Source organism: Rana temporaria, chromosome 1 (assembly GCF_905171775.1).
Source record: "Rana temporaria chromosome 1, aRanTem1.1, whole genome shotgun sequence".
Lineage (NCBI taxonomy): Eukaryota > Metazoa > Chordata > Amphibia > Anura > Ranidae > Rana > Rana temporaria.
Window position 1 is genome coordinate 240,510,559 of NC_053489.1, and position 23,546 is coordinate 240,534,104.

General features: G+C 44.8%; 1 pseudogene; it reads left to right on the forward strand.

The window, feature by feature from the left end:
* Positions 1-226: 226 nt before the first annotated feature.
* Positions 227-403, forward strand: LOC120925664 (annotated as a pseudogene).
* Positions 404-23,546: the final 23,143 nt, after the last annotated feature.

The following is a 23,546-nucleotide window of genomic DNA, read 5'->3' on the forward strand; positions in this document are numbered from 1 at the left end:
CGATTTTACTTATGTTTCACACACACACACACATATATAAAGAACAAGTCTTTTCCAGCCATTAAAGTGGCAACAGAATATCAGTAAAAAAAAAAAAAAAATCCTGGGTAGACAGTACTTGTCTCTCTGAAATCTGCTTTAAACATAGATTAGGGCCCAACATAGGGCCCTTTTAGAAGTCTTTTGAAGGCACTCTAGTGGAGATTTATCACTTTCCATAAATGTCTAGAATACCTGGCAGGGGAGACACCATGATCATGAAGGTGGTTCTCCCAGGGCGAGGCTCGACCATTGCACTCTGGCCGTGCTGATCGTGGTGTCTTCCCTACCGCTTCTCGGCCTTTTGGCTAGGATCAGGTGTGGTATCTGTTCTTATCAGTTGTCAGCGGAGCGCTGAAGCACCTCCTACATGGGGAGGGCGGATGCAATCCAAAGACGTCATTGCACCTGGAAGGATGGTTTCAGCAGGGACTACGCCGTGCTGCCCGATAGATACTGGGGGCCGGCCCATGGTTGAGTCTGAGCCATCTGGAAGGGTGCTTCTGGTGAGGATGGGTGGCTGCACTTGGTCTTCTTTTTTTTGCCGAGTTCTAGTCTGGCCTTCTGGCTGGCTGGTGTAAGTGCTATCTCTGTCAGCGATCTGGTAGGAGGAGCTGGTACTGCCCTGAGAGTAGACGGGGTAAGGCCATGCAAATCCGCCGGGTTGATGGGGGGTCTGGAAGGGCTAGTATTGGTGTAGGCTGCTAACTGGAGCAGCAGTTCTCCCCAAGAAAACCTTGAAGGGCTCTCTAGCTGGCAGGGGTGGAGGGCTGCACTGGCTGGTCGGGGGGGTAGATTTGGAAGGAAAAGCCTATGGTGCATGTGCCCCTGGAGTGACAGTCTAGGGGTATCTGAGAATCACTGTGTGTGAGGGACACTTTGATTTAAGGATACCACGGTCACTGCACCAGCTACACGCTTTTTTTAGCACCTGCCTCCTCGGCCAGGCCTTTTGGCTAGGACCGGAGGAATTTTTTATTCCTGGCCGGAGGGCCTGGTCATTGTTGAACACAATGACCACTTCTTTCACTCTCCTCTTCACTATCCCTTTCCCCCACTTTATTTAATTTATTGCCTATGTTTTGTCACGTTTTTTGTCTTTTTTTGTTGTGCGCATTTTGTGTCACTGTGTGATTAGTAGGGTGCGGGTCCTCGGGCCAGCCCTGAACGTCTTGGGAGTAGGTGGACATGGCCTTCTGGCTTGGTCTGCCCGCTCTCATGGGGTCTCCCTTCGGGGGAGCCCCACCTACTGTAGTACTGGGAGGGTTCTGTTTCGGCAGTCCCTCCGAGGAAGTTGGGTCCGTGTCGGCTTCGGTTGCTCGGACCACAGTACCTCAGTCCCCGTCTGGAGCCTAACGCCCCGGGGGATCAGGGTTTGGGTCCCTCTTCACAGGAGGACCACTTGACGTTGCACCCGTCTGCACGTTTTTGTGAACACTCTTTATGTGTGTGCACGTTTTTTCTGCACCGGGTGGAGTTTTTGTGTGTGTTCACACGCCATAGGCTTTTAAAAAAATAATAATTCTAGAATAGACACAAGATTTAAATCTGACTATTTTTGTTCCCAACTTGTGAATTTTAGAGAAAATTAGGTAGTGTGTAAGGGGACTTGTGATTGGATGTGTATTGGCACCAAAAGCACAAGTCCCTGCCCCGCTTTTTTACTTACCAGAACTACAACCCTCCTGCTTGAGGCTTTAACCTTCCACCATCTTAGTCCCATCTCCACGCCAAAGTCCTTCTCATGGCATTCCCAGCCATTAACTTTTATATCCCAAGGAACACAAAGAGATAGACACACAAAAAGTTAGAATTACACACTTTACTGAAGTTACTTTAAGATGGCATTTACAGCCACATCACACAGACATACTTTCTGGGATCACTTTTGAGCATTTTATTGATAACAAATAATAGACAATCCGCAGCAGTCACATGTGAAAGCAACACACGGTACTCTTATTTTGTCTCTCTCCTTACTCTTATGGGGTCATTAGTACTCACTAAGAGGGCTCTGACTTGCCTTAGGCTGTCTCTATCCAGCTCACTGCTCCTTACAGATAGTCTCCTGAGAGAGGATCACTATGGTCACTTCTGGCTTGGGTGTACTTCTCCAAGGACCTCCAGAAGGATAGCCTCACTTCAGGGAACACTTGGCCTAGCCTTAAAGACCTTTTATAATCTGCTCTAGCCCCACCACCATAAAAGACAGGATGACTACAGACGGCTCTTATGAGTGCAGGAATACCTCTCCCTGTCCTCCAGCCCTGTCCAGGGCCTCCACTTAGATGACTATATTTGCATGCTGATGGTGTCTCTGGCTCCCATGCCCTGACTGCCCTAAGGTTCTCCCAACTTGACTTAAAGCGGAGGTTCACCCTAAAAACAAGTATATACCATTCAATCCAGCATACTGCCGACATGTACAGTATGCTGTTTTTTTTTTTTTCGGTTTACATACCGTAGTATAGGTATTCCCCCCCCCCGGCTTCTGGGTAGTGAATCCCACGGGAGTGGGCGTTCCTATTCAGAGACAAAGTGATTGATGTATGACAAAAGCTTCACCCCCGGCGCATATTGCGCGTCACCAGTTTCCAAAAAAAGCCGAACGTCGGTGCGCAGGCGCCGTATAGGGCCGACTCGAAGTTCGGCTTCTTTCGGAAAATGGTGACGCGCATTATGCGCCGGGGGTGACGCTTTTGTCATACGTCAATCACTTAGTCTCTGAATAGGAACGCCCACTCCCGCGGTATTCACTACGGGGGGAAAATACCTATACTACGGTATGTAAACCAAAACAAAAAACTGCATACTGTACATGTCGGCAGTATGCTGGATTGAATGGTATATACTTGTTTTTAGGGTGAACCTCCACTTTAAATATGGGCATTGACTCACCCATAACATCACTATAGGGGTGCTCTAGCTCAATGTTTCTTAACCTTTTTTCAGTCAAGACACCCTTCAAAATGATGGGCAATCTCAAGGCACCCTCCCAAATTATGGACAGTCTTGAAGCACCCTCCCTAATTATGGACAGTCTTGAGGCACCCCATCCTATAATTTACATAATGCAGCAACATCCACACATGTAGGACACCCAACGTTAAAGCAGCAAGTTGGTACTGGCTAGTATTGCAATGTTTCTCTTCTTCCTCAGTTTTTTCCATCACTCAGCTAATGTGACCCCAAAACTGATGGAGAGAGGCAGGGGAGGGTCAAACAAGCATGCTATGATGATGTCATTGGTCATTAGCAGGTCAGCATTTATAAAGTCGTAATGATGCACAATGAAAACCCTTGACTTTGTGTAACTAAAAGGCAGGCTTCCTCCACCCGCCGCCTTGTATACAATTTTTGGGCAAATGTTAGGCATTTTGCTGAGGCACCTCTGAATAAACCTCTAAGCACTCCAGGGTGCCTGGGCACCCTGATCGAAAAAGACTGCTCTTGCTAAAAGGGACCTGGCAACTGATTACACTATTCTCTGTTACCACACACTATTCTAGGACACAGCCACCTAGTGGCAGACTAGTTAAATGCACATGCTTACAAGGATGACCACATAGTCCAAGCTCCTGAAGTTTCATATAGATACTGATTATTTGCTGCATGTTTATATTTTCTTTAGCTGGCGTAGGCCATGTTTATCCCTTTGCGCCTAAACTGGAGTTGAGCTTTAACATATCAACATGATTTCCCTCTATAAGCTGTAAAATCATATTGCAAATGTTATTATGCATACTTTCACAACACAGTGAAAAATAAATAAATCTAGAGATATAAAATGTTTAAGAATTTCAGTCTGTGAAACTTTTAAATTAGATATCAATTTAACCTGCTTGAATTGTTAGTAAGGTCTACAACTTTCTTTAAGAGCTACAGTACATGACCTTGTTTTTTTTCCCCAAAAAATACTTTTCCCCTTTTGTTCATTCAGTATCGAAATCCATTGCGCCTTCCCTGTTTGTTTATGCATCTCTTTTGTGGAGAGAGTTTTATATTATCATACTCGAATACAGCCAACGTTACATCTTACCCCCTCCTCCTATAGTAAGGGATTTAGGGATAACAGTTTAAGCAGTGTAAACCTATTCAACTGGAATAAAAAGTGTCATTTATTTTTTTCCCTCACAAACAATCTATTACAAGAGTAAATCTACAATGTGCATTGAATATTAAGCATTTTCCATTTATGATTTGCTCTGTGGCTTACTTCACATCATGTCTAACTGCACCATTATTAAGGCTGAACTATAGGCAGATATTAAAACTCACTAATGAATGCAGTTATGTATTCATTCCAAATCATAAAATGTGTATTAACTGAATTTGATATGATATCAATAATTTGTAATCCTCTATACAAAAGCACTGGGAGGGCCAGTCCAAGTTGCTAATAAGACTGCGCTACAGTGAGCATGCCAACAAAAGGAGAGTGAACAGAAACAAGTACTGCTGCTTCTTTATCCCGCAATCAGCAGGCTTGGGGGGGGGGGGGGGGTGTTTGTGACCAAGCTCATGCTTTGCTGCAGCAGTGGAGGGTGAGACTATGCTGTTAAAAGTGTCTGGATCATAAAGCTACAGTAGCTATGTAAAATTAGAAATCACTATGCAGGTGAACCTATTACTACATATGTATTCCAAATGTGTATCTAGCTGTTTGGCTTCTTTCAGACAGGGAGCAATTATTACCGCTAGTGTTGAGCAGAATATGCCATATTCGATTTCGCGATATATCTCGAATATATATTCGAATATTCGAGATATATTCGCTAAATTCGAATATTCGTGATATTTTATCGAAATTAATTGAATGCGATTTTTCGCTATTGCGAATGCGAAAATAATTGCGATTTTTTTAATAACTGCGGTAGGAGCGCTCTGATTGGCTTAGAATATTCGTGATATTTTATCGAAATATCGCAACATGCGAATGCGATATTTATTGCGCAATTTCGAGATATGCTGGAGGAGCGCTCTGATTGGCTCAGAATATTCGTGATATTTTATCGAAATATCGCAACATGCGAATGCGATATTTATTGCGCAATTTCGAGATATGCTGGAGGAGCGCTCTGATTGGCTCAGAATATTCGTGATATTTTATCTAAATATCGCAACATGCGAATGCGATATTTATTGCGCAATTTCGAGATATGCTGGAGGAGCGCTCTGATTGGCTCAGAATATTCCTGATATTTTATCGAAATATCGCAACATGCGAATGCGATATTTATTGCGCAATTTCGAGATATGCTGGAGGAGCGCTCTGATTGGCTCAGAATATTCCTGATATTTTATCGAAATATCGCAACATGCGAATGCGAAATTTATTGCAGATATTTCGAAAACTGCTGTAGCAGCACTCTGAAATCGAATATGTATGATATTTTAACCAAAATACATATTGCGATTGCGATTTTTCGATCGCGCATGCGCAATTGCGCGAACAACACGCGACCATTTCCTGGAGCCTTGCCAGTTTCCCAATATTACAGCAACATGGTGGGAAGCAATTTCACAAAGTCTGAGGAAAAGTTGCTGATTTGTGTAAGTATTTTGACCACTGTTATTTCATCATCTTCAACTGCATTTAAGTCTAGTTTAAAAGTTAGTATATATGATCAGATATTAGTATTTAACCAAAAATGTGTCTCCTGCTTTTACAAAACTACAAGTCCCAGCATGCCTGGACAGCTGCAGACACCCTGGTTGGCAAATGTGTATTTAGGCACTTTTCCTTGTTATTTAGCATAATGAATTTAAAATTTTTTTGGACATAGGACGTATGCGAACGTCCTGACTTCAGTGTCCTCAAGGCCCAAGGACGTTCGAATACATATTGCCCTTTAGATGTTGCAGAACTACAACTTCCAGCATGCCTGGGAATGCTGGCACTTCTAGTATTGTAAGTTCTGCAGGCCCACATTTTTCAGGCCTTTATGCACGGGTCTCTAAACTGTGGCACCCTAGATGCAGCAAAAGTAAAATTCTTAGCATGCACTGAAAGACCGTGGCTGATGGGAGTAGTAGTTTTGCAACAGCTGGAGGTGGACTGGTCTTGAAACCCAGAGTTAGGTAACAAACCCGTAGTGTTTTGCAACCATTCTGCCTCCAGCTGGTTATTTTCTGTTGAAAAGCCTGTGGCGTGCAAAACACAACCCAAAAACTCCACCCGGTGCAAGGAAAAATTTGCACACACCTAAAGAGTGACATCACAAAAAACTGCGACGGTTGCATACGTCAGTGGTCCTCCGAAAAGGTCCCGTCTCTGACCCCCCGGGGCGTTAGGCTCCTAGGCTCCTGACAGGGAAAAGAGTTACTGTGGTCCATACAGCCGAAGCCATATGGACCCATCTCGGTCCAAGCAGCGCAATCAACACGCGAACAACACGCGACCATTTCCTGGAGCCTTGCCAGTTTCCAACTTATGATCGCAGCGCAATCACACAGCAACATGGTTGGAAGCAATTTCACTAAGTCTGAGGAAAAGTTGCTGATTTGTGTAAGTATTTTGACCACTGTTATTTCATCATCTTCAACTGCATTTAAGTCTAGTTTAAAAGTTAGTATATATGATCAGATATTAGTATTTAACCAAAAATGTGTCTCCTGCTTTTACAAAACTACAAGTCCCAGCCCAGCCCAGCATTTAAGTCTAGTTTAAAAGTTAGTATATATGATCATATATTAGTATTTCACAAAAAATGTGTCTCCTGCTTTTACAAAACTACAAGTCCCAGCATGCCTGGACAGCTGCAGACACCCTGGTTGGCAAATGTGTATTTAGGCACTTTTCCTTGTTATTTAGCATAATGAATTTAAAATTTTTTTGGACATAGGACGTATGCGAACGTCCTGACTTCAGTGTCCTCAAGGCCCAAGGACGTTCGAATACATATTGCCCTTTAGATGTTGCAGAACTACAACTTCCAGCATGCCTGGGAATGCTGGCACTTCTAGTATTGTAAGTTCTGCAGGCCCCCATTTTTCAGGCCTTTATGCACGGGTCTCTAAACTGTGGCACCCTAAATGCAGCAAAAGTAAAATTCTTAGCATGCACTGACAGACCGTGGCTGATGGGAGTAGTAGTTTTGCAACAGCTGGAGGTGGACTGGTCTTGAAACCCAGAGTTAAGTAACAAACACGTAGTGTTTTGCAACCATTCTGCCTCCAGCTGTTTTTTTCCTGTTGAAAAGCCTGTGGCGTGCAAAACACAACCCAAAAACTCCACCCGGATGCAGTGAAAAATGTGCACACACCTAAAGAGTGACATCACAAAAAACTGCGACTGGTACATACGTCAGTGGTCCTCCGAAAAAGGTCCCGTCTCTGACCCCCCGGGGCGTTAGGCTCCTGACAGGGAAAAGAGTTAGCAACGCATATCTCCCCTATACGTGTATCCTGTGTTGTTAATAATATATTCATAATTATGCAAATGATAATGGCTGCTATATTTATGCAAAAAAGGTGGCGACCGAAATGGCAGGATATAAAATCTTTCATGTTACCCCTGTCATTGATTAATAAGGCGAGAATGCTTCCAATTGTTGAATAGCATACATTTACGTCATATATCCATAAGGCTGTCAACAGAAGTATTACAATATACTTTGTTCTTCATCTTGCAGAAGTTCCTGGAAACAGGATACGATGAGCTGCGGAGGCAGCCACAGAAAAGGGCTGTGGTCAGCGCCCTAATCGCTGACTTTGGCGGCCAACATGACCACAAGGCCATTGTTAAGAAGTGGTCTGACCTGAAGAGGCGCCAAATGGTTCATGTCAGACGTCTTCGGGCTAAATATCATCCAGGTAAGTTATTGTTGACAGTTATGTTTTTTTTTAAAAAAGTGTATTTTGTGCGTGAACTCGAAAGAGAGAGGAGCCGGCCTGCAGGAGTTGGGAGGCCTCCCCCAGAGGCAATCTGCCACCTTTCTCCATGCCCCGGTTGGCAATGGCGGGTGTGAGGGGGTCCTCCCAACCCAACCTCGCATAGCACACCCACCAGGGGCGGGGCTGAGACCACCAAACTCAATTCACAGGTAGCCGAGAGCGGGATCCGAACCCCTAGCTGCAGAGGTGAATCAGTTGTCAGTGCAGTGGCAATCGCGTGGAGCCACCGCAGCTCCTTTGGTGACAGTTATGTAAGGTCATATGTAATTCATGTAAGGTCAGATGTTGTTAACCAAGATGCCATGTTGTGCTAACATATATCACCACCGGCCAAGGTATTCATAGTACTGTTGAAAAAATACATGGGGCAGCAGACAGGAACACAGAAGTTATGTGGGAACATAATTTTCCCATTGCTTTGCATGGGACTTTAAAGAAAAACCCCGACCATGGCAAGTGGGGGTGGGTAAGGTTTAAACCACCTATCCTATGTTTGTGGCTGACATATAAGTAACCTGTGTGCCAAGTTTCATATAAATATCTTTAGCCGTTTGTACGTGATGCTGGAACATACATACATACATACATACATACATACATTTATGCACACACACACGTTGAGTTTTATATATATAGATTACCACTAAATTCCTGTGTTAGGAGTGGGGTTGTTATAGTAATCCCGTGTGCTCCATCAGGCCCTTTTTTTAACATGAGATGGTCTGAACAAAACAAAGGAGACAAAAACAGCTCATTTTAACATGGTTGCATCCCAGCTCACGCTCAGTCCCCTGTAGTGCCCACAAGACCCTTTAATATAACATTGTCCCATTGGTTAACTGTCTATATAAATCAATTTGTATTCATATACAATACAGCACAGTACACAGAATTTGCATACGTCATTAGAAAACATTTTTATAATATATGAACATTGTGTTATTATAGGAGCTCCAATGCCAGTTGTCCGCGCCAAGCGCAGAAGGCGCCAGGCCGATGAGGAGGAGGAGGATGCGGCAGAGGAGGATGCGGCAGAGGAGGAGATGGATGAGGAGGAGCAGCCAGGGCCCTCCCACTCCCCAACCCCAGCTCCTGTTGAGGAGCAAGCTGAGGAGCTTCCCCCCCCCACCACCCCAACTTCTCAAGCAGAAGAGCAGGAGGAAGAGAGCGGTCCTGTGAGCCTCATTCAGGAAGGTAAATATGTGCACAATGATTAATAACATTTCAACAACAAAATGTAGATATAAAAATGGACAACATATAAAGCGCACCTGTCAGATTGTAGAACCATAATATGGTATTGATGCTAGAAGTATACAGGTAGTGCATAATTATTAGGCAAGTTGTATTTTTTGAGGATTCATTTTATTATTGAACAACAACCATGTTCTCAATGAACCCCAAAAACTCATTAATATCAAAGCTGAATTTTTTTGGAAGTAGTTTTTAGTTTGTTTTTAGTGTTAGTTATTTTCGGGGGATATCTGTGTGTGCAGGTGACTACTATTACTGTGCAGAATTATTAGGCAACTTAACCAAAAAATAAATAGATAGCCATTTCAATGATTTATTTTTAACAGTGAAACCAATATAACATCTCAACATTCACAAATACACATTTCTGACATTTAAAAACAAAACAAAAACAAATCAGTGACCAATATAGCCACCTTTCTTTGCAAGGACACTCAAAAGCCTGACATCCATGGATTCTGTCAGTGTTTTGATCTGTTCACCATCAACATTGCGTGCAGCAGCAACCACAGCCTGCCAGACACTGTTCAGAGAGGTGTACTGTTTTCCCTCCTTGTAAATCCCACATTTGATGATGGACCACAGGTTCTCAATGGGGTTCAGATCAGGTGAACAAGGAGGCCATGTCATTACTTTTTTTTATTTAATACCCTTTCTTGCCAGCCACGCTGTGGAGTACTTTGACACGTGTGATGGAGCATTGTCCTGCATGAAAATCATGTTTTTCTTGAAGGATGGTGACTTTTTCCTGTACCACTGCTTGAAGAAGGTCTCTTCCATAATCTGGCAGTAGGACTGGGAGTTGAGCTTGACTCCATCCTCAATCCGAAAAGGCCCCACAAGCTCATCTTTGATGATACCAGCCCAAACCAGTACTCCACCACCACCTTGCTGGCGTCTGAGTCGGACTGGAGCTCCCTGCCCTTTACCAATCCAGCCACGGGCTCTTCCATCTGGCCCATCAAGACTCACTCTCATTTCAGCAGTCCATAAAACCTTAGAAAAATCTTTCTTGAGATATTTATTGGCACAGTCTTGACGTTGCAGCTTGTGTGTCTTGTTCAGTGGTCATCGTCTTTCAGCCTTTCTTACCTTGGCCATGTCTCTGGGTATTGCACACCTTGTGCTTTTGGGCACCCCAGTGATGTTGCAGCTCTGAAATATGGCCAATCTTGTGGCAAGTGGCATCTTGGCAGCTGCACGCTTAACTTTTCTCAGTTCATGGGCAGTTATTTTGCACCTTTGTTTTTCCACACGCTTCTTTTGTTTGATGATCACGCTTCAGAAGCTTTGCAACTTTAAGAGTGCTGCATCCCTCTGCTAGATATCTCTCTATTTTGGACTTTTCAGAGTCTGTCAAATCCTTCTTTTGGCCAATTTTGCCAAAGAAAAGGAAATTGACTAATAATTATGCACACCTGATATAGAGTGTTGATGTCATTAGACCACACACCTTCTCATTACAGAGATGTACATTACCTAATATGCCTAATCTGTAGTAGGCTTTCGAGCCTATACAGCTTGGAGTAAGACAACATGCATAAAGAGGATGATGTGGTCCAAATACTCATTTGCCTAATAATTCTGCACTCCCGGGATGTGTTAGACACATAACAAGTGTATACACATGATAATGATTGATTAATAAGCAAAAAAAAATATTTATTTATTTGGTAACGTTATTTGAAATCCAAATGTTTTTTTATTATATCCTAAAAGCATCAAGAGATCTGAGGAGGCAAAATATACTCATCCAAAAGACGCACCAGAAGATCCTTCAGAACCAGCGGAAGATGAGCTACCTCAACCAACAAAATGCTCTGCTAGAGCAGCAGCTATCGGGTCAGATTGCGGAAATGCACCGCATTCAGAAACGGATTGAGAGCTATATTTAAATTTATTTTTGTATTAAAAAAACTTATTTTTTGGAAATGTTTCATTTCTTTTTGAGATAGAGTTGTAGGTTTTTAAACACATCTAACTTCACATCAAACAAATCAACATCAACACATTTAACTTCATAATAAGCAAAAACATTTTATACTATTATTTTATTTAACATTAACCTAGGACAAACTAAAGCACACGACACAGACACGACGAACACAAAATAAACTGTTGAAAAATGAACATAACAAAAGCAACAATATATATATATATACAAAGAGAGAGAGAGGGAGAGCAAGAAAGAGAGAGAATGCAGATGAGCTCTTGCAGTCAGCCCAATGGTTGCAGTATAAATGCCGCAAAACAGGGTTTAACATAAGGTTCATTGTTATAGTTACACTTGCTGTTTAGATCCGGTCTGGTAGTCCGGTCTGGTAGCTTGTAGCGGAGGCTGTTGGTGGATCCGCTGTGCCAGAAAGGTCATGAAGCTTTACTCAGCATGGAGGCAGCAGCAGGAGTATTAAAATATAATATAACTAGACAATGCATTTCCTGAGGAAAATGCGAGTGGGAATGCTGAATAGCTTAATTGGTGAGCCCCTTGCCAAAGACATTCACCATAACCACTACACTATCTTTAGGACACACAGCTTCTTTCTCTATCTGCAAAGTATAGAATATGCTGACTTCCTGGTCGCCCCTCCCCCCTCAATAGGTTTCCCCTCCCCCCCAGGTCAGTGAGGAGGAATATTGCACTGAGGTCAGGAAAGTTATTTATGGAAAGAAATAACATTACAAACGCTTTTAATTCACAGATCTAATACATGATTTAAGCCTCCAAACAAAGCTTAATAAATCCTCAAACGTACATGCAATTGATACAACGACTACACCGTTTGAAATACACGGCCCTTGTAAACGCATCGATATGAAATTTATGTAGATAAACTTAAAAATGTGGCCATGTCTGCGATTTAGAAAAGAGCGTCTTTGTGAGTTCTGCAGCAACATTTTTTAGATAATTTCACATGAGAGTCTATGAGACATAATTTCTGGCTGTTGCTCCAATAATTAAAACTAAAATACGTATCGCAGAATTGGTCACATTGCCATAAACCAGACAAGCATAGCTACGTTTTGATATAAAAATTGTGTATGAAAAGTAGATCTTGTGGGCGTGAGACCAATTTGTTTCCCCTTTTTGTAAAGATATTTTTAATTACAAAGATCTCCAATGTTAAGGTCACATGACAGACTCTAAATCCCCTCCATAGGATTACATTATAACCTATTGCATTTTTGTGAAAAATTCGCAAAACGTAAATTGCGTTTTCACCAAAAAATTGTAAACGATAACGATCTGAAAAGTCATAGCCGGATAGCTAAATATTTTGTGACCGCTTTAAAGGTTTTTCAGTGTCTGTAAGTGAAAGTATGAAGTAGCTGAAACTTTTGGCATGGCATGTGAATTCAAAGGGGAAAAGGATGTTCTCATTGACTTCAATGTTTAAAAAAAGGGTCTAAAAGCTTAAAATTTATAAAAGTGTAAAAAGTAGAAAAAAACTTGAAGAAGTCCCATCATTAGCTGAACGAGACGAACATTTTTACAGTTGAATGGTCTCAATAGCTGAAAGTATGCCGAAGTTACGCAGAACCAAAAAACGTAAGGAATAATAAGATTACTAAATTTACGGATATCAATACTGGAAATGTTTATTAAAGCATTCACACTAATTAAGATTAATACATTTACGGGTATCCATACTAGGAATGCTTATTAAAGCATTCCCACTAAGTATCACACAGGCATGATTTACAAGCAGTAGTGGTAATAGTAATACATAGCATAAAAACACTTGGGGAATACTTTACAGCATCAGTAGTGGTCATAGTAGTCAATAGTGTACCAAAAAATTGGGACACAGGTGTCTTGACTGAGCTGTAATAGTAGTAGTAGACATTGACAATACAGTGTCAAATCACTCGGGCAAGAGGTGCCATGATGAACAGCAGTCTTAATAAGAGTATATAGGGTGTGAAATAACTGATGACATAGGTGTCTTGACTGGGCAGCAGAAGCAGCAGTAGTAGTATTAACAGTAGTAGTTGATACAGAGTCATATCACATGGGCAGGAGGTGCCATGATGAACAGCAGTAGGAATAGGAGTATATAGAGTGTCAAATAACTGCTGACATAGGTGTCTTGACTGGGCAGCAGCAGCAGAAGCAGCAGTAGTATTAACAGTAGTAGTTGATACAGAGTCATATCACATGGGCAGGAGGTGCCATCATGAACAGCAGTAGGAATAGGAGTATATAGAGTGTCAAATAACTGCTGACATAGGTGTCTTGACTGGGCAGCAGCAGCAGAAGCAGCAGTAGTATTAACAGTAGTAGTTGATACAGAGTCATATCACATGGGCAGGAGGTGCCATCATGAACAGCAGTAGGAATAGGAGTATATAGAGTGTCAAATAACTGCTGACATAGGTGTCTTGACTGGGCAGCAGTAGTATTAACAGTAGTAGTTGATACAGAGTCATATCACATGGGCAGGAGGTGCCATCATGAACAGCAGTAGGAATAGGAGTATATAGAGTGTCAAATAACTGCTGACATAGGTGTCTTGACTGGGCAGCAGCAGCAGCAGAAGCAGCAGCAGTAGTATTAACAGTAGTAGTTGATACAGAGTCATATCACATGGGCAGGAGGTGCCATGATGAACAGCAGTAGGAATAGGAGTATATAGAGTGTCAAATAACTGCTGACATAGGTGTCTTGACTGGGCAGCAGCAGCAGAAGCAGCAGTAGTATTAACAGTAGTAGTTGATACAGAGTCATATCACATGGGCAGGAGGTGCCATCATGAACAGCAGTAGGAATAGGAGTATATAGAGTGTCAAATAACTGCTGACATAGGTGTCTTGACTGGGCAGCAGCAGCAGCAGAAGCAGCAGCAGTAGTATTAACAGTAGTAGTTGATACAGAGTCATATCACATGGGCAGGAGGTGCCATGATGAACAGCAGTAGGAATAGGAGTATATAGAGTGTCAAATAACTGCTGACATAGGTGTCTTGACTGGGCAGCAGCAGCAGAAGCAGCAGTAGTATTAACAGTAGTAGTTGATACAGAGTCATATCACATGGGCAGGAGGTGCCATGATGAACAGCAGTAGGAATAGGAGTATATAGAGTGTCAAATAACTGCTGACATAGGTGTCTTGACTGGGCAGCAGCAGCAGCAGAAGCAGCAGCAGTAGTATTAACAGTAGTAGTTGATACAGAGTCATATCACATGGGCAGGAGGTGCCATGATGAACAGCAGTAGGAATAGGAGTATATAGAGTGTCAAATAACTGCTGACATAGGTGTCTTGACTGGGCAGCAGCAGCAGAAGCAGCAGTAGTATTAACAGTAGTAGTTGATACAGAGTCATATCACATGGGCAGGAGGTGCCATCATGAACAGCAGTAGGAATAGGAGTATATAGAGTGTCAAATAACTGCTGACATAGGTGTCTTGACTGGGCAGCAGCAGCAGAAGCAGCAGTAGTATTAACAGTAGTAGTTGATACAGAGTCATATCACATGGGCAGGAGGTGCCATCATGAACAGCAGTAGGAATAGGAGTATATAGAGTGTCAAATAACTGCTGACATAGGTGTCTTGACTGGGCAGCAGCAGCAGAAGCAGCAGTAGTATTAACAGTAGTAGTTGATACAGAGTCATATCACATGGGCAGGAGGTGCCATGATGAACAGCAGTAGGAATAGGAGTATATAGAGTGTCAAATAACTGCTGACATAGGTGTCTTGACTGGGCAGCAGCAGCAGAAGCAGCAGTAGTATTAACAGTAGTAGTTGATACAGAGTCATATCACATGGGCAGGAGGTGCCATCATGAACAGCAGTAGGAATAGGAGTATATAGAGTGTCAAATAACTGCTGACATAGGTGTCTTGACTGGGCAGCAGCAGCAGAAGCAGCAGTAGTATTAACAGTAGTAGTTGATACAGAGTCATATCACATGGGCAGGAGGTGCCATCATGAACAGCAGTAGGAATAGGAGTATATAGAGTGTCAAATAACTGCTGACATAGGTGTCTTGACTGGGCAGCAGCAGCAGCAGAAGCAGCAGCAGTAGTATTAACAGTAGTAGTTGATACAGAGTCATATCACATGGGCAGGAGGTGCCATGATGAACAGCAGTAGGAATAGGAGTATATAGAGTGTCAAATAACTGCTGACATAGGTGTCTTGACTGGGCAGCAGCAGCAGAAGCAGCAGTAGTATTAACAGTAGTAGTTGATACAGAGTCATATCACATGGGCAGGAGGTGCCATCATGAACAGCAGTAGGAATAGGAGTATATAGAGTGTCAAATAACTGCTGACATAGGTGTCTTGACTGGGCAGCAGCAGCAGCAGAAGCAGCAGCAGTAGTATTAACAGTAGTAGTTGATACAGAGTCATATCACATGGGCAGGAGGTGCCATGATGAACAGCAGTAGGAATAGGAGTATATAGAGTGTCAAATAACTGCTGACATAGGTGTCTTGACTGGGCAGCAGCAGCAGAAGCAGCAGTAGTATTAACAGTAGTAGTTGATACAGAGTCATATCACATGGGCAGGAGGTGCCATCATGAACAGCAGTAGGAATAGGAGTATATAGAGTGTCAAATAACTGCTGACATAGGTGTCTTGACTGGGCAGCAGCAGCAGCAGAAGCAGCAGCAGTAGTATTAACAGTAGTAGTTGATACAGAGTCATATCACATGGGCAGGAGGTGCCATGATGAACAGCAGTAGGAATAAGAGTATATAGAGTGTTAAACAACTGCTGACATAGGTGTATTGACTGGGCGGCAGCAGCAGCTGAAGCAGCAGTAGTAGTATTAACAGTAGTAGTTGATACAGAGTCATATCACATGGGCAGGAGGTGCCATGATGTACAGCAGTCTTAATAAGAGTATATAGGGTGTGAAATAACTGCTGACATAGGTGTCTTGACTGGGCAGCAGAAGCAGCAGTAGCAGTATTAACAGTAGTAGTTGATACAGAGTCATATCACATGGGCAGGAGTTGCCATGATGTACAGCAGTCTTAATAAGAGTATATAGGGTGTGAAATAACTGCTGACATAATTGTCTTGACTGATCCAAAGGAGTCATGGGAGAAAATCATGTGGTCAGATGAGACTATAATATAATTTTTTGATCATAATTTCACTAACCGTGTTCGGAGGAAGAATAATGATGAGTACCATGCCAAGAACGCCATCCCTAATGTGAAGCATGGGGGTGGTAGCATCATGCTTTGGTGGTGTTTTTCTGCACATGGGACAGGGTGACTGCACTGTATTAAGGAGAGGATGACCGGGGCCATGTATTGCAAGATTTTGGGCAACAACCTCCTTCCCTGAGTTAGAGCTTTGAAGATGGGTCGAGGCTGGGTCTTCCAACATGAGAATGACCCAAAGCACACAGCCAGGATAACCAAGGATTGGCTCTGTAAGGAGCATATCAAGGTTCTGGCGTGGCCTAGCCAGTCTCCAGACCTAAACCCAATAGAGAATCTTTGGAGGGAGCTCAAACTCCGTGTTTCTCAGCGATAGCCCAGAAACATGACTGATGTAGAGAAGATCTGTGTGGAGGAGTGGGCCAAAATCCCTCCTCCAGTGTGTGCAAAGCTGGTGTAAAACTACAAGAAATGTTTGACCGCTGTAATTGCAAAGAAAGCCTACTGTACCAAATATTAACATTGATTTTCTCTGATGTTGAAATAGTTATATTCAGCACTGTAAATACATCAGGTCCGGGGCTTCATCAGGGAATGCATGGCAAGGGACCCTTCAGCGCCCTGAACCGACGACGGGTGCCAGAAAGTCACCGCCGATCCAGGACTCATTCATCTTTATGAATGTGAGTCTGTCCACGGAGTCTGTGGACAGACGGGTCCTCTTGTCCGTGACCACCCCACCTGCCGCGCTGAATGTCCGCTCAGATAGTACGCTGGAGGGGGGGCAAGACAATAACTCCAGCGCATACTGAGCGAGCTCGCGGCAGGTGTCCAATCTGGCAACCCAGTACTCCATGGGGTCGTCGGTGCTCATACTGTCAGAAGCACCGACGGACGCCATGTAGTCTGCCACCATGTGGGCCAGCCGCTGGTGGTGACTGCTGCTGCTGCTGCTGGTGGTGGTACTGGGTCGCTCGGTTTGGAAGAACATCCTCATCTCTTCCATTAGGTCCCCTGCTCGGCTGCAGCTGGGTGCAGCCACCTGCTGGGTGAGATGAGGGGGGACAACTGGAGGCCGGGGAGTTGCCTGCTCCAACCGTCTGACAATGGCTGCCTGCAGTTCCTCCATCCGGTGCTGCCTCCGGCTGGCTGGGATGAACTGCTCCAGTTTCCCCTTGCACCTGGGATCCAAAAGGGTGGCCATCCAGAAATCATCCCTCGTCTTGATGGTCTTAACCCGGGGGTCCCTCCTGAGGCATCTCAGCATGTGGGCAGCCATGGGGAAGAGCACAGCCCGCTGTGACTCCTCAATGCTGGCCAGGTGAATGAGGTGCGACTCTTCTTCCCTGAGGCGCTGCTGGTCAAACTCAGACATGCCCAACCCCCGGACTATCGGTGCCCCCAACACCGGCTCTCCCTCCTGACCAGGCCCTGACTCCGGGACGACACCAGCAACCACCTCCTCCTCCTCTTCATCATCATCCTCCTCCTCCTCCTGGTCCTGGCCCTGGTCTCGGTGGAGCATTGCTGACTCCTCCTGCTCCACCAAGGCACTCTCCCCAGCCTCGAGCAGGCGATCTAGTGTCCTCTCCAGCATGAACAGTATTGGCAGCACGCTATTGAGGCCAATTTGCTCACTGCTGACCATCTTGGTCGCCTGCTCGAAGGAGGACAACACTTGGCAGACCTGGTTTATCTGCCCCCACTCCGCACAGGCGATGAAAGGGAGTTGTGGTGAAGCCCTCTGAGTGCCTAGTTCCATCAGGTACTCCCTCACCGCCCTTTGCTGCTCCCACAACCTCTTCAGCATGTGGAGGGTGGAGTTCCACCGCGTCACACTGTCCACAATCAGCCTGTGAAGGGGCAGATTGTACTTCCGCTGCAATTTGGACAGGGACGCGGTAGCGGTTGGGGAGCGCCTGAAGTGGCTGGCAATCCTACGCGCCTTTGCCACAATGTCACTCAACCCTGGATAAGTGCGCAGGAACTTCTGCACCACCAGGTTGAGGACATGTGCCAGACAGGGCACGTGCGTCAGACTGCCAGCATGGAGGGCGGCGAGTAGGTTGCTGCCGTTATCGCAGACAACCATACCTGGCTGGAGCCTTCGGGGTGTCAGCCACTTCTGGACCTGAGCTTGAAGTGCTTTCAGCACTTCTTCTGCAGTGTGTCTCCGGTCCCCTAAACTAACAAGCTGGAGCACGGCCTGACAGCGCACGTGCCCCACACTTGAGTAGCTACGGGGGCGCTTGCTGGGAGGCTCAGCAGCTGCGGAGACAGTGGCTTGAGGGAGACCAGCAGTTCTCCCCTGGACACCCCGGGGCGGCACCACAAGATCGGTTGCCGACGATCCCTCACCGACGCCTCGGAGGGAAACCCAATGGGCCGTGAAGCTGATGTAGCGTCCCTGCCCATGCCTGCTGGTCCAGCCATCCATTGTCAGATGAACCCTGTCGCTGACAGCGTGATCCAGCGACAGGGTTACATTCTGCACAATGTGCTGGTGTAGGGCAGGGACACCAGTCCTGGCAAAGAAATGGCGGCTGGGGACACGCCATTGGGGTTGGGCCTGCTCCAACATCTGCCTGAAGGGGTTGCTGTCAACTATGTTGAAGGGCAGCAGATGTTGGGCAATAACCCTTGCCAGGAGCCCATTGAGGGAACGCACACGTCGGTCTCCAGGGGGGAAGGGAGTGGTGCGGTCAAAGGCGTCTGAAATCGACGCCTGGCGCCGGACGGCAGTGCGGGACACAGACGTGGAGGGTGCTGTGGAAGTAGAGGTCTGGCTGCCGGTACCAGTACCTCTACTAGAGGGAGCGGGGGGGCATGACCTGCTGGAAACAGATGAAGATGTGGCAGGGGCTGCTGTACCCTGCTCACGTGTGGTGGTGGCGCTGCTACCACCACCACGCTTCATCTCTTCATACAACGCCCAGTGGTTTATCCTCAGGTGCTGGTTCAGGGCTGTGGTACCCACCCGAGCCAAACACTTCCCTCTCTTCACCCTCACTTTACAAATCCGGCAGATGGCCACGGTAGGGTTGTCTGCCACCAGGGTAAAGAAATTCCAGACAGGTGACTTCAGCACCGCCCTCCTGTCAGATGGGGTGACGCTTACTTGCACCTGCTGGGATTCGGTGCGCACAGGTGGAGCTGCCTGCTGCTGCTGCTGCTGCTGCTGCTCCTCCTCCTGACACCTCCTGCTGCCATCACCAGTGGAGACCCTGACGATGGTCTCCCTGGTGGTGACCTGGCGCACCGTTTCACCAGGGTGCCTACCTTCCCCGTCGTCACTGACGTAGTGAGCCGACGCGTCAGATGGCAACCATGATGGGTCACCCTCTTCGCCCCCAGAGATGTCAGACCAAGGGCTGAGATGTGTTGGTCTGAGGGAACCACGTGACATGGAGCCTCTAGCCTGGCTCCGCTGTCCCCTCACCCACGCCTGGGTCTGACTAGGTGCTGCTGTTTCCTGCACCAAAACAGCAGCACCAGTTTGAAGGGATGTCTCTGGGATACTGCCAGCAGGTATCCCATCCTCCTCATCCATCCCTTCAAAAAGGTCCTGACCATCAGGACAGAGCTGGAGGTCTGCCTGATGCATGGCCTCCCCCAAGAGATCCCTATCACTGTCGCTGTCGAACAGTAAGATGCTGGACTCTTGGGGGCTGGGGGGGGGGTAGTACAGGCAACGGTGTAATGGTGGTACTACTGTGAGTCGGGACCGACGACTCAGTGGCACTGCTGTGCCCCATGTAGTCCACCACTACTTGAGCCTGAGATGGCAATATCGGGCGGCTGCCCGATGGGAAGAACTCCCGGATCAGGCGTACTCCCCTTGCACCCGATCCTCTACCACTAGTAGGGGCACGAGAGGTACCCCGTGCTGGCAGCGATCCAGCACTGGGAGTAACTCCCCTACCCCTGCTGCCACGGCCACGGATGCCGCTCATTATTGCTGATATGTGTGTGGGGGGGTTAAACTTTATTGGGGGGGAAAATGTGAACAAAATGTGTTTTTGTGTTTTTTTTACAAGACAGGCACGCAGACAAAGACGTACACAGACAGCTACTAAACTATAAGAAAAGTAGTACACCAGACAAGGACTACAAAATTAAAGAAAAAAAAAAAAAGCACTAAACAAACACTAACTTTTTTTTTTTTTTTTTTTTTAAACACAAAACACAGACACTAAACACACACTAAGCTAAGCTAGATGAAATAAATGTACACTAACAGTGTGTACACTTACTACACAAAATTTAACTAAACTGAACACAAAACTTAGCTTTTATAAAAGCTCTTTAGGGAAAACTAAACAAAATTTGAACTGAGATGCCTATCAAATATCACTGAACAGCGAACCTGCAAGATCTAACAGTAACACAAGATGAACAAAACTTAGCTTTTAGAAAAGCTCTTTTATAAAGCTCAGATCAATATGTGTTCTGAAATCTCTTGCAAATATAACTGAACAGGGAGGATTGCAGGATCAAACAGTAACACAAATGAAAAAAACAGCACAAAACAGCACAAAACGTAGCTTTGAAAAAAGCTCTTGGGTCTATTGCTTTGAAAAAAGCAGTTGATATACTGGAAAAGATCCACTGGAATCACTAAATAGCAATGCTGGTGATGATCTAAATCAATCAAGAACAAAGACAAAGGAAACCAGGAACACAGAAACAGCCTCCACACTCTATAGCCAGCTTCTGAATCTGCAATGAAATGGTGCTGGGAGTGAGCTTATATAATGTCCATGCAGGCAGGTTCCTATTGGTTGCTAACCTGTGACGAGTGTGGAAGGAGAACTCTGATTGGCTCTGATGCAAAAGGGCGGAGCAAATAATCGCGCAATATTCCTATTGCCGAATATTCGCATTGCGAATATTCGGCAATATAAAATGATCGCTTCAGCTACTCGGCCCAATGGCTCTAATCATACCAGCAATGCTTTCAGACGTCTATGGAGATCACTAGGATGTGATCTGTTTTAAAAATGAAACTGTAAAAATCGCTCTGATGCGGAAGATCGGGGCGAGGAAAATAATCGCGCGATATTGCGTTTGCCGAATAATCGCATTGCGATCTTTCTGGAAAATTCAATGAACGCTTCAGCTACTCGGCCCAGGGTCTCTAATGATACCAGCAATGCTTTTAGACGTCGATGGAGATATCTAGGATGTGATCTGATTCAAAAAAAAAATTGTAAAAAATCGAATATTCGGAATTGCGAATATTCACCGCGAATTTCGAAATATAGCGCGATTTCTCGAATATGCTATATTCGAGTCGAATATTCGCAATGCGAATATTCGTGAGCAACACTAATTACCGCCCTCTAAAAAGTGATCTGCAGCAGATCTCTTTCCAGAAGGCAATATAGCAGCAGTTGGCAGGCCAAGGAGGGTTTTGTGGTAAAAAAAATGACACCACAATCACGAGCCAAGCATTTGGCTTGCAGTAAGCTCCCAATGAACACAATGGGCTAGTTTGACATAGTTCCCTTTCCCTTCCATAGTTTGCATACCTCAACACACCTAATTTGAATAATTTAAAGCATTAATATTCAAATTATGGGCATATTACATGTGATGACCCCTGTCTTTCTTCTCCAGCTCCACCATTATGCTGTAGGCAAGCTTTAATGGTGCTCACTCTTCCAAGTGTTGTGAAGTTGTTAGAAATTCTGCATTTAGCCTATAGAACAGACAGACAATGCACAGTCTAAAAACATACACGCCATTTGGTCTCAACATAGACACAGATATTAACGCTTTTATTAATAATTTGTGATATCCAAATCAGAATACGTTGAATAGAGTTTACGTACATCTGATTTGGAGTATTGGGAGCATGCTTATGGTTTGTCCAAAAAAAAAAAATTTTTTTTTTACTATCCTCATAGATTTACAGATTAGTCACTTAATTTCTTATTACACGAGCGGTTGGGGACCTTCGGAGCCTTTGGGGATACGTTTGTTCAAATGGGTATTGTGATTTATCTCTAGCCCCTCCACTTTCTTCTGGCCTATTGGTTTTAAAATAATAATTCTCTAATACAGGGCCTATTGTCAAGGAATTTGCAATCAGCACTGGTTGTTTCACAGCCTGTGTATGTTGCTGGTCGTAGATACCAGACCATGCATGGGGGTAGAACAACACTATTCCAATTAGTAACTCAAGTTTGGATGACTTGAGTATTTGGGGTCTTTGATTTTTGATTTGCATATTTCATATATATTTTTTAATTTTATGTTTATATTAATTTTTATTTCTAAATTTCATTTTCGTTTCACATTTTATATTTGTGCAGCACTCTGTGGTTGCGGTTCATACGCCCACAGTTTAGCAATATATGTATACCAACATGCATTGGATTATGTTTTTATATTTTTGATGGATATGTTTTGTGTAAATTAATCAAATTTTAGCTTTCATTTTAGCCTCTTTGTATTAAAGCTATTAAGGAATGTGACGTTCGGAGTAATACATCTGTTTGAAGCATATTTATGCTGGACGATGTGTTGGTCCCATGCCATTCGCTTCCTGTAGTAAGGTGCGGATGGGATTGACACTGTGTCGCTTGATTTTTTCAGTGAAACGAAACGGCCTTTGTTGTTATTGTTGTTGTTATTCTTATTGGTCCCCGTGACATGAATCACATCGGTTCTTTGTTCCGGGGTATTATGTCACATGGCCCTTCACTCCCATTCTGGCTTAGCCATGGCGTGGGTGGAGGTCTAGAACGAGGCTTGGCTTCCTTAGGGTTGCGGCGTGCGTGAACACGAACCGCTGGTTGTGTTCTGAAGTAAGGCTTGGTTTCCTCGCGACGGCGGTGTGCGTGCGAACCGGGAGGGAGGCTAGGTTTGACGCTGCTGTATACTTAGGGGGATGATGCGGTGTGCCACTCGTGCCCCTGGAAGACGTGAATTTTCACGAAACTAGTAGGGCGGAATGAGCGGCACGCTGACGTCACCCTCCTGGACTGCTCGGATTCCCTAGATGGACGGGTCTGTCTGCTTGTGTCCGGCCGGCACAGCAGACTTAAGGCTTTCTAATCACTGCAAAATTGTGAGTGTTTAGTGTGTACGTTTTTTTATATACATTAAAGTTTTAAAGGTTTTACACGATCGAGGCATTTTTTGTCTTTTTCCATACCCATGTAACGTGGTCACCACTGTTTTGTAGTATTGAGATGAGGAAATGATCCCTATCAGGCTGTCTGAACC